A 9548-nucleotide genomic window follows, 5' to 3' on the forward strand; every position below is an offset into this window, starting at 1 on the left:
GGCACATTTTTAAGACTCAGCCACTGGGAAGGACTTTTGTAAGTAGCATTTCTAGGACAGAGATTCTCAACCATTCTGAACACAAGAGGAACTGCATCAGAATCTTCCTGAGGCTTCTTCAAACCGTACCCATGGCACCCCCAACTCCACAGTTCACATCTCATCACTGCCTCCCTCCCGGGAAAGGGAGGTGTACTTCTGGAGTTGAGAACCACTGCAAAGAGGGTTGCAGGTGATGAGGGTATGCTATGCTTGTGAACTAGTAGGTGGAAGCTTAAAAAAAAACAAAGAGTTGACACTCACCGTTGCCTAGGGCAACCGATCACTTTTGGCAGGATGTGGGTTTAGGGCCCACTGCTCCACCAGTTACTCCCACTCTTTTTCAGTACCGGTTACTTTTAGGAAGAATTCAAAAAGTAAGGGCAGGGGGTGGGGGATGTGAGGAGGGGAAGAGAAAGAATAAAAAGAAAAGTAAACAATGGCAATTTGAGGGGTTTTGTTGTTGTTGTTAGAGGGCTAATAACGCATTCTGGGTGTAGGCTGAATTATGCATTAAAATCTGATTCCAAGGACACAGTAATAGAAAATGCTTTTCCCCATTCCTTTTTCCTTTGGCTTACTTCATAATGCATCTAATATCCTCTGTGCAGCTCAACAGTCAACGCACAGTTAGGATGCGAATTTGTGAAGTTATTTAGAGCTGCACCATCCAATTCAGCAGCCACCAGCCACAGGTGGCCCCTGAGCACCTGAACTGTGGCTCGTCCAAATGGAGCTGTGCTGCAAGTGTAAACCATGCTGGGCTTGGAAGACTGTGTATGAAGAAAGAAAGAAGAAAAGAGTTCATCAATACTTTTAATATTACTTAAATTGAATGCAACTTAGTATAATTAATATTAAGTCATTAAATGATCATTTTGGATATATATTTATATTAAATAAAATGTTACTAAAATTAACACCATTTGTTTCTTTTTTACTGCATTTTTAGTGTGGCTTCTTGAAAATATAAAGTGATCCACATGGCTGGTGTTATAATTCTGTTGGACAGGGCCGGACCAGAGTGCTACAGTTCTGTTATTACAAGCCTTAGCGTTTGACTCAAAGATGACAGATTGTGGTGACCGTGTCATTTTAATGTAGTCCACCTATTACTCACCAAGGGTTAAGTCAGAATCTCCCCATTTCCTTTCCCACTGCCAAACTGTTTCACACACATGGTGCCTGGGGTAGTGCTGGTCCACTGGACATCCTGGAAATACCTTTATCCTTCCAAGGGTCCCTTGGTCACCCCCACACAACGTCTTCCCCATAATCCCTCTCTTCACTATATTATGCACATCACACACCAGAATGTGTTTATTTGCAGGCCTCCCACTAGACCAGACTTTTGAGGTTTGGCTCCGTATCTTATTCTGTTTTATACCTTCCACCCTGGGACAGGGTTGGCCCTCAACAGATGGATATGTGATGCAACTGACAAAAAAAAAGTTCCAGTGACAGCATGTTGAGCAGAGCTTCATTGAACCCAAGTGTCCGTGTAAGTGCCAAAGCCCGCTCTGCGAGTCTCGAACTGAGGGATGCTTCTCTGCTCTGATGGGCGGTGTAGTGAGATGCTATCTGGTGGACTCAGCTTTTCTATTTGACAGTGGTCTTAGGAGCCATCTGCTGTCAGCGTCACACTGCGTTTACCCACATCCCTGGCCCAAGCCACTTCATTTCTGTTTGTTGCGTAAGATGGAGGAAATTTAATGCACCGCAATAGTCAACAAATAGTCTTGACTTGCTAAGAAATAGTCTTGATTTGCTAAGCCATATCATTTACGGAATTTAATCAGAAGGAAGTCATTCCCCTAAAAAAAAAAATCCCAGAACAAACTAAGGCTACATCCCAAACCTAATCAGTTAATTGACCTAACAGCTGTGAACTTTATGTTATTAGCAGAGATGCAAGAGTTCTTCAATACTATAAATACAGGAGCCTCAGGCAAATTGACTTAATCAGTCACTGTACTGAGATAATTCTATAAGTCACCTGAAAAAGATCCTGTGTTGTTTTATTCTGCCATATAACTAATTCATTTGCTCTTTTCTTTTTGAGATGAAATCCTAATAATGCCCTTAACTGAAAACTGGACTTCTGCCTGTGAAAAAAAATAGTCTACTAAATGGTAATTAATGATGCAAGCAGCATTCCACAAAGTGCTATTTCATAATGACTCTGCCTCGATCTATTATTAAAACTTAAACAAATGAAATGCCAGTTATCTCCATCTCAGAAGCTGCTTCCTAACTACCACTTTCAACTTTCCAGATACCCCAACTTCGTCACCTACCACTGCAACAGCTCCTAGTGACCCTGAGCCCTGCTCCAACACGCACATCCATCCGAAATCCAGCTGTGCAATGAGGAAGTGTCCTATTAAGAAGAAGTTTCACTGTCCTGAATCTCATGGATGTGAAATGTTACTGATTAGCTGACTATCTCCTTATTTTATCTGTATAATAAGGATTGCTGGCCAGTCCTTTCAGCAAGTTTTCAAAGAGTAGCTAAAGCATCAGGACCCCAAAGATCTGGTTTCACATCCCATTTCCTAAGCTGTGTAATCTTGGGCAAATTTCTTAAACTCTCTAAACTGTCATTTCTAATTTGTAAACTGAGAATTAGGAACAGTATCTTCCCAAATAGTTACTTAGCCTGGATGACCTTAGCCTTATAGACAATAAGCACACACTTAGAAGTTGGTACTTTTCATCAACGTCCAAAACTCAACTTCTGATGGTCTCCCCTCCGGCCTCTCCATGTTGGTTGATGATAATTCCATCCTTCCCACTGTTTAGGTCAAAACTCTGGAGTCATCTTTGAGTCCTCCTTCTCACACAACCACGTCCACTTTGTCCAGAAATCCTGTTGGCTCTACCTTTAAAATATATGCCAATTCCCAAAGCTTCCTAATGGCCTCCTAAACTCTGTCCAGGTTTTTCTCCAGCAGTCAAGAGTGAGCCTTTTAAGTGTAAGACAGCCATGTTACTTCTCTTCTCAGAACCTTTCAATAGCCCCTCAATTTCACTCAGATTAAAAGCCAGAGTTCTGTCATCTACAGGTTCTGTCATCTCTTCACCCTCCTCTTACCTCTCCAACCACAGCTTCTATGACTCTCTCCCTGCTCACTTTCCTCTGACCACACAGGCCTTCTTGTTCCTCGAACAGACTAGGCTTACTCCTGCCTTACAGCCTTGGCACTGGCTGTTCCCTCTGCTCAGAACACTGTTCCTTCAGATAGTGAACTCCTTCAAACCTTTGCTCAAATCTTACCTTCTCAGTGAGGCCAAGCCTGACCCACTGCAGTTAATACTGTAATTTTACTTCATTCAACTTTGCCTTTTTAATAGGATTTTTCACTCACTAATACCTATTATTTACTTATTTACTATGCTTTCTGATTATTGTCTGTATCTTCTCACTGGAACACAAGCTCCACAAATGCAGAGAGAGATCTCTGTCTCTTCTGTTCACCTAGAATAGTGCTTGGCAAATATTTTTTGAATGACTGAACTGTATTTAAATGGAAATCTAAGTAACATGGAAATGAGCAGTTCCTAAGTCACATGTGCTTCACTACACTTACAAGGCATAGTTATCTGCTGATGAATTTTGGTCACTTCATTAATGACTAAGATACCACTCTTCCCATTACTTAATCTTAACCATTTGTAATCCATTTTGTTTCTATGTTATTTCAATTAAATAAGTTATCTTTACTTAACAGGATACTCTATTTATGACCACACTTAAAGTCAGCGGGAGATTCTAATTTCAGTTTCCCAAGTGCCAACGTACTCTGATTCCCAGTTTGACATCTTTGCAAGTGCATATACGTGGTTTCTAAATGCTTTTTAAAAAAATCAGCCCATTTAGAATAATGATTACCTCTCTCAGGAAAAAAGGATAATGCTATTGGGAGGAAACCAGAAGATGCAGTGGGAGCATTTTACTTCTTAAGTTGGGTGACAGGTATCCAGATGTTGGCTTTATTATTATTTGCAATTATTTATGTATATATCTTACACCATCTCTTGTATGTATGAAATATTTCACACTAAAAAAGGAAGGAAAAAATAAATCTAGTCTAGCATTTGCTTGTTCTACTGCCACTCTTTATATTTTCTCTCCAGTTTGATGTGATAAAGACCTAGGGACATAAATCTTCCAGCCAGTTTGTGGAAACATAATTGCTGTGTGATTTAGCATTTCTCCTCCCCTCCAGCCCAGGGCCATCGGACTGATGAGCCTGTGATACGAGATCAAATCAGAAGGATCCCCAGTAGAATTAGAAAAAAGTCTACTCCCTGCTTCATTGATTTAATCAACCCAGCCAGCCATCGAGAGGGATTAGAATATAATAAAGATAAAAATGAAATCACATGATTGCTGCCAAGGCAGACTTATTTTTTCAAGACATATAAAGACGATCACTTTCCAAGTGATTATATCTTGCCTTCCCATGGTAACAAGGCAAGTTCTTTGCTTACCTACCGTCATTTCATCTCCCCAGACCCCAGTGTGATACAGGGATGTCTGCTCCCACAGCACATGACCTTGGTCACATGTGGAATTGTAACTGACCATTTATGTCTCTCCATTCAACTAGAAGTTCACCGAGGAAAGGCCTTGTATTTTTTTTCACCAGTTGAGCTCTTGTCCTTGGTACTGCACCTCCAGTGCTGGTATCACACGGGCTCAGCTCAAACGTCAGCTCTGCTTCTTACTCCCAAACCTCTCTGTGCTTTCATTTTCTCAATGATAAAAGGGGACGATAATAGTATAAACCCAGGATGTGAGGATTAATGAAACAACACAACTAAATTAGCACAGGGTCTGGTAAAAATGTAAGCTAAATACATGTAATTATTATTTACAATTAATATTGGGTGAGAAAGAGGAAACTGAGTTGACAGAGAAGAAAGATAATAGCTCTCACGTCTCCTAATGATTCAAGTGCAGAGATGATGCTCAGGAAATGTTTGGAGATGGAGTGGTGAATTCAAGCCCTAGACTACGTGCTGGGAAGGTGTGGTACCTTGGAGTGGTGCTACATCTCTGCCTGCTTAAGCCCCAGGGTTGGTAATGGTGGAGCCAGCTGGGGCTCTGGGGCTTGAGGCATTTCGATGGTACAACCAGAAGTGGAACTGATATATCAGTACATTTAGTAAATGCTATGAGTCCCAACAATGGTGCCAGGAATTTGGCTAAGCAGTAGGGATGCGGTGGTGCTGGGTCACATCCTCTCCTCCCTAGAAGCTGTTCTCAGGCACTGCCTTGTTATGCTGCATGTACAGGCCAGCCCCTCACTGATCACAGACGGTTAAATGCCATTCCTCAGTGTTGCTACTCTCTCACCTCATAAGAAATTTAATTGTTGCCTTTCCAGATATAGAGCAACTTCCTCTAGAAGTCATGTTTCTCATGACAATTATAACTGTGATACATGGAAACATCTCTGTACAACCAGTATCCCAATCTAATACCATTAAGTCTTCACATTTATTATGTACTTGAATTTATAATAAATGCCTAAACTTTAAGTTACTTGCCCACTTTAAGATGACAAAACCGTCATAAGACATATATATTTTCATACTGAAAATCTTGTGTTAATAATAAGAACTGGAGGGGAGGATACAGCTCAGTGGTAGAGCACATGCCTAGCATGCGCAAGGTCCTGGGTTCAATCCCTAGTACCTCCATCAAATAAAAAAAGTAATAATAATAAATAAGTAAATAAACCTAATTACCTCCCCCCCAAAACAAACAAAAAATTATTAAAAAAATAAGAAGAAGAACTGTTCTTTTGGGAGGCCAGAATTCCTAAAATCATTCTGTTGCTTATAAAATAAACTCACAAGGCCCTATACAATTATAAATATTTTGGTGTAATTGACTATGAAACACAAACTTAATTTATTACAAGATTCATGGACTCACTAAAGGGTATTAGATATAAACATAACTGAAATAAAATTGAAGAGATTACAACTAAATGAAAATAATAATGCTTTTTGAAAGTGGGAGGGTTTAAAGAAATTCAAAGTGGTATATCAAATGCAGACACTTATGACTACAAATATCATAAGCAGCTCATTCTAGTAACATGAAGATACCTGGAATTTTTTATTTATAAGTGAAAAAAGGCAAAAAATAGTGAGTGATTGTTATATAGTCTTAGGATATGAAAATACAAAAAAATTAATGGACACTACATAACTTAGTAAGTATTGTGTTTAAGATTTGAAGTAACTAAATCACAAAGTAATCCACAGAACAAAGTTATATTTCTTGAGAAGTAACAATGGAAGAATTCTGAAATCTAGTATTTACCAGCCTAAGCCTGGGCACAGCAACCCCCTATATGGAAATTTGCCATCTTACATGTAGGTCAGAAATTGTTTTTAGAGGAACTTCTCAGAAACACAAGGCCTCAAAGTATTTCAGAATCTAATAAAATCTGTTATCATTATCATTTTCTTCATTCTTTTTTTGTTAGTGATAGGCAATTCTAACTTTGTCAGCATTCCAGACAGGATGAATTCAAAGACATGGCAATTCCTCAATTGCTAGTTTAATGACAGACATAATGGAAGCCAATAAACTTTACTGATAAATTATCTCAGGTCCAGAGAGATTAAAGCAACTTAATCAAAGTTATCCTTGTGTAGAGGCAGATATGGAACAGAACCCAAGTCTCCCAAATACCCAGAAAAAACACAAACACAGTGTAAAAATTGCTAAGTATTAATAGTCTGAAGATGGTGTTAAATTTCATAGACCTTTCACAACACGTTGAGCAGACAGGAAATACCATCCGGAAGACATTACAGAAGTTTCATAGCAGATCTTCTGTTAATTTTGCCAGCCAGCGTTACTGTAAGACTGCCCATGTGCCATCCCAGTATTTCAGGGAGGGAAGCCAGATGGAAAATTGCCACTGGAGGATTATTCAAAGGGACAAAGGCTCTTTTTCTGAAACTTCCGTTCAGAGACCTAGACTTTAAAATTAGGTAGCAGCTAGTACCCTTGCCTTTATTTGAACCATTTTATACCACCAGAAATCATATTCCAAGGAGTCATAAACTCATGAGTTTTTTCATGTTACTTTTCTCTGTTGCTCCATTCCCCTTTCTCTAACGATCACGTTAAAAGTTATTTCTGGACTGCTCTAGGAAAAAACACGTTTAGCGGTCCATGGTATGAAAGATAAGAAATACCTTCCCAGGAGGAAAATAAGAGTTGCACTGGGCAAAGTCTTCAGGGGAACTCCTGCCTCGAGATCCTCCTGGATCTAATAACATCCTGGTTAGTTTGCTTCATGCTTAAAAGGGCGCTCGGGATATTCATTTCAAGCCAAATTACAAAACTTATGCCTGGTGTCCAGATCTTTCCTCTATGTTATTTTAAAATGAAAATGACAGTAATTTGGAGGAAAAGTTATTTTTAAAAAGAAGAAACAACTGTCTGAAAGTTTTCAAGGAAGGAAATACTCCAAGACGCATCAGACTGTGGTGGATCGTCACTCTCAAATTCTCACACCACTTGGATTTAAACTACGGTGTCCTAAACGCCCCGGGAATTCCTGCAGAGCTGGGACACCTGGACCCGCTAAACAGGCGAGGGGGAGTCACGGTCCCTCGTTTGAACCTGTAGCAATTTTCTGGGCAGGAAATCAAATATGATGAAACTTAAGGTGGGGAAGGCGAACCGAGCTGCCAATCCCGGGGAAGCTGGGTCAAGTGCAGAGATCCGCGGAGAGGACCCTGCGGACCCCTCGCTCTGTAGAGCCAAGCGGGGGACGCGCGTTCACCCAGCCAGTGCTGCGAGCTGGCGCGGCCTCGGAACCGATGGGCTAGACACCTGGTCGGATGACAGCCCCGCGGGCCCGGGTGCAGCTCCCAGGGCCCCGGCATGGCGGGCGCCACTTACCTCGACGGTTGTTCGGAGACGCGCGGGGCCTCGGCGGGGACTTGTGGGCGCGGGTCAGTGTTGGGGCGGCGGCCGGGAAGGCGCGGGGTGCACTCGGCTGCGCCCGGGCTCGAATCGGCAGCTTAGGGGAGGAAGTGGTGTCAGCTGGGCCCTCCCCACGCGGTACACAGAGGTGTGGCGCTCGGCGGGCCGCTCCGCATCGGGGTGCCAGAAGGGTGCCTGGTTGGAGACACAACGGACATGAATAAAGACACCAAAAGCTCGGGGGCTGCTTTTTCCAACTCATCGGGTCTGTGCATTTCGTCTTAGCACCCCCTGCTCCTCCCACCGCCACCCAGAAGACTTTGGTTTTAATTCTGGGAAAAATTGCGCCTTCCTCTCTCATCCCTCCCCTACCTGCGCCGTGCGCACTCTTCCCTCGGGAGCGTCCCCTTTGTTGTCTCCTGGAAATACCAGTGGCTAAAGGATCGGGAGCCGGATGATGGTTCCACAAAAGCCTCAGAAGCCGGTTTACTTTGCAACGGCCTTCTGAAGTGTTGACTACAGCCCTTTCTGGGCTTCCTCTTTCGGGCTGGTTGTGCAAGGCCCGGCTTTCCCGCGCGCGCAGCCCGCCTGCAGGGGACGGGGGCCAGAGGGGAGGTCCCCGCCCGCCCGCGCCGCCGCAGGGGAGGCGCCGCGGCCGAGTTAGGCGGGCTGTGCCGGAACCGGGTGGGGAAGGGCGCCTCCGCCGTAGGGGTTTCTCAGCTATCAGACCGCCCCCCCTCCCCCGAAGCCTAACGACACTCAGTTGGCGGGCGAGGCTGTGGCTTCTTGCGTATCTCCAAAATGGTCTGAACCCTGTAGGGGGGAATTTGGCAACAGCTACTTAACTGACATCTGCCCTGACCCTTTGACCGGGCGACCCCGCTTCTACGAATGTATTACAGAGATACAGTGATGAAAAAGAAGTCCTGCATACGCCCAAGACCATTCTTGGCCGCCGGATTTGTAATCGTAAGAAACGACTGACTGGATATGACCCCGTGACTTTCGGGAGTGGAGTCTCCAGAGAGAAAATGGGGAGATCTGAAAGCAGAGACGTTAAAATCAGATTTGTAAACGTGGTTAAGTTCACCTTTTTCGCCTCTAAAGCTGTCTTCAAGGGCATGTATGTGGGGAAGGCGGTGGAGACATAAAGGCATAAATTAGACCCATAAATTAATTAGGTAACTTCAGATAGTTTGGTCATTAAATAATAACAAACTATTGAGCACCTACTCTTCTCTAAGAACAATGAAAACAGTAGTGAAGAAAGCAGTTCCTGCTCTCATGGAAAGTAGATTCTAGTTGGGGGAAAAACAGACAATATATGAAGTAATATTTAACATGTCAAGTAATGTAAGAATTTTGAAGGAAACTAGAAGGGGAGGAGAGACTGATGGGGGTGGGGATGGAGTTGCTATATTAACTATGGTCATCAAGGAAGATCTAGTTAAGTGATGCTTGAGCCAGACCTAAATGCATGAGAGATTAATCCATGTGGATTTTTGGATGAGAAAATTTCAGGCAAGAGGGAGGGCACATTCAAAGG

General features: G+C 42.8%; 1 protein-coding gene across 1 annotated transcript in view; it reads right to left on the bottom strand.

The window, feature by feature from the left end:
* The window catches only part of APBB1IP (amyloid beta precursor protein binding family B member 1 interacting protein), a 93843-nt gene extending 85277 nt beyond the window's left edge, over nucleotides 1–8566 (bottom strand). Inside the window, exons 1-2 of the mRNA XM_031444639.2 lie at nucleotides 8375–8566; nucleotides 7979–8197 (exon numbers count right to left, since the gene is read on the bottom strand). The gene's annotated coding sequence lies outside the window, so the exon portion shown is untranslated. The remainder of the gene's footprint in view (nucleotides 1–7978; nucleotides 8198–8374) is intronic.
* Between the last annotated feature and the right edge of the window lie 982 nt (nucleotides 8567–9548).

This window comes from Camelus dromedarius, chromosome 26 (assembly GCF_036321535.1).
Source record: "Camelus dromedarius isolate mCamDro1 chromosome 26, mCamDro1.pat, whole genome shotgun sequence".
Taxonomy (NCBI): Eukaryota; Metazoa; Chordata; class Mammalia; order Artiodactyla; family Camelidae; genus Camelus; species Camelus dromedarius.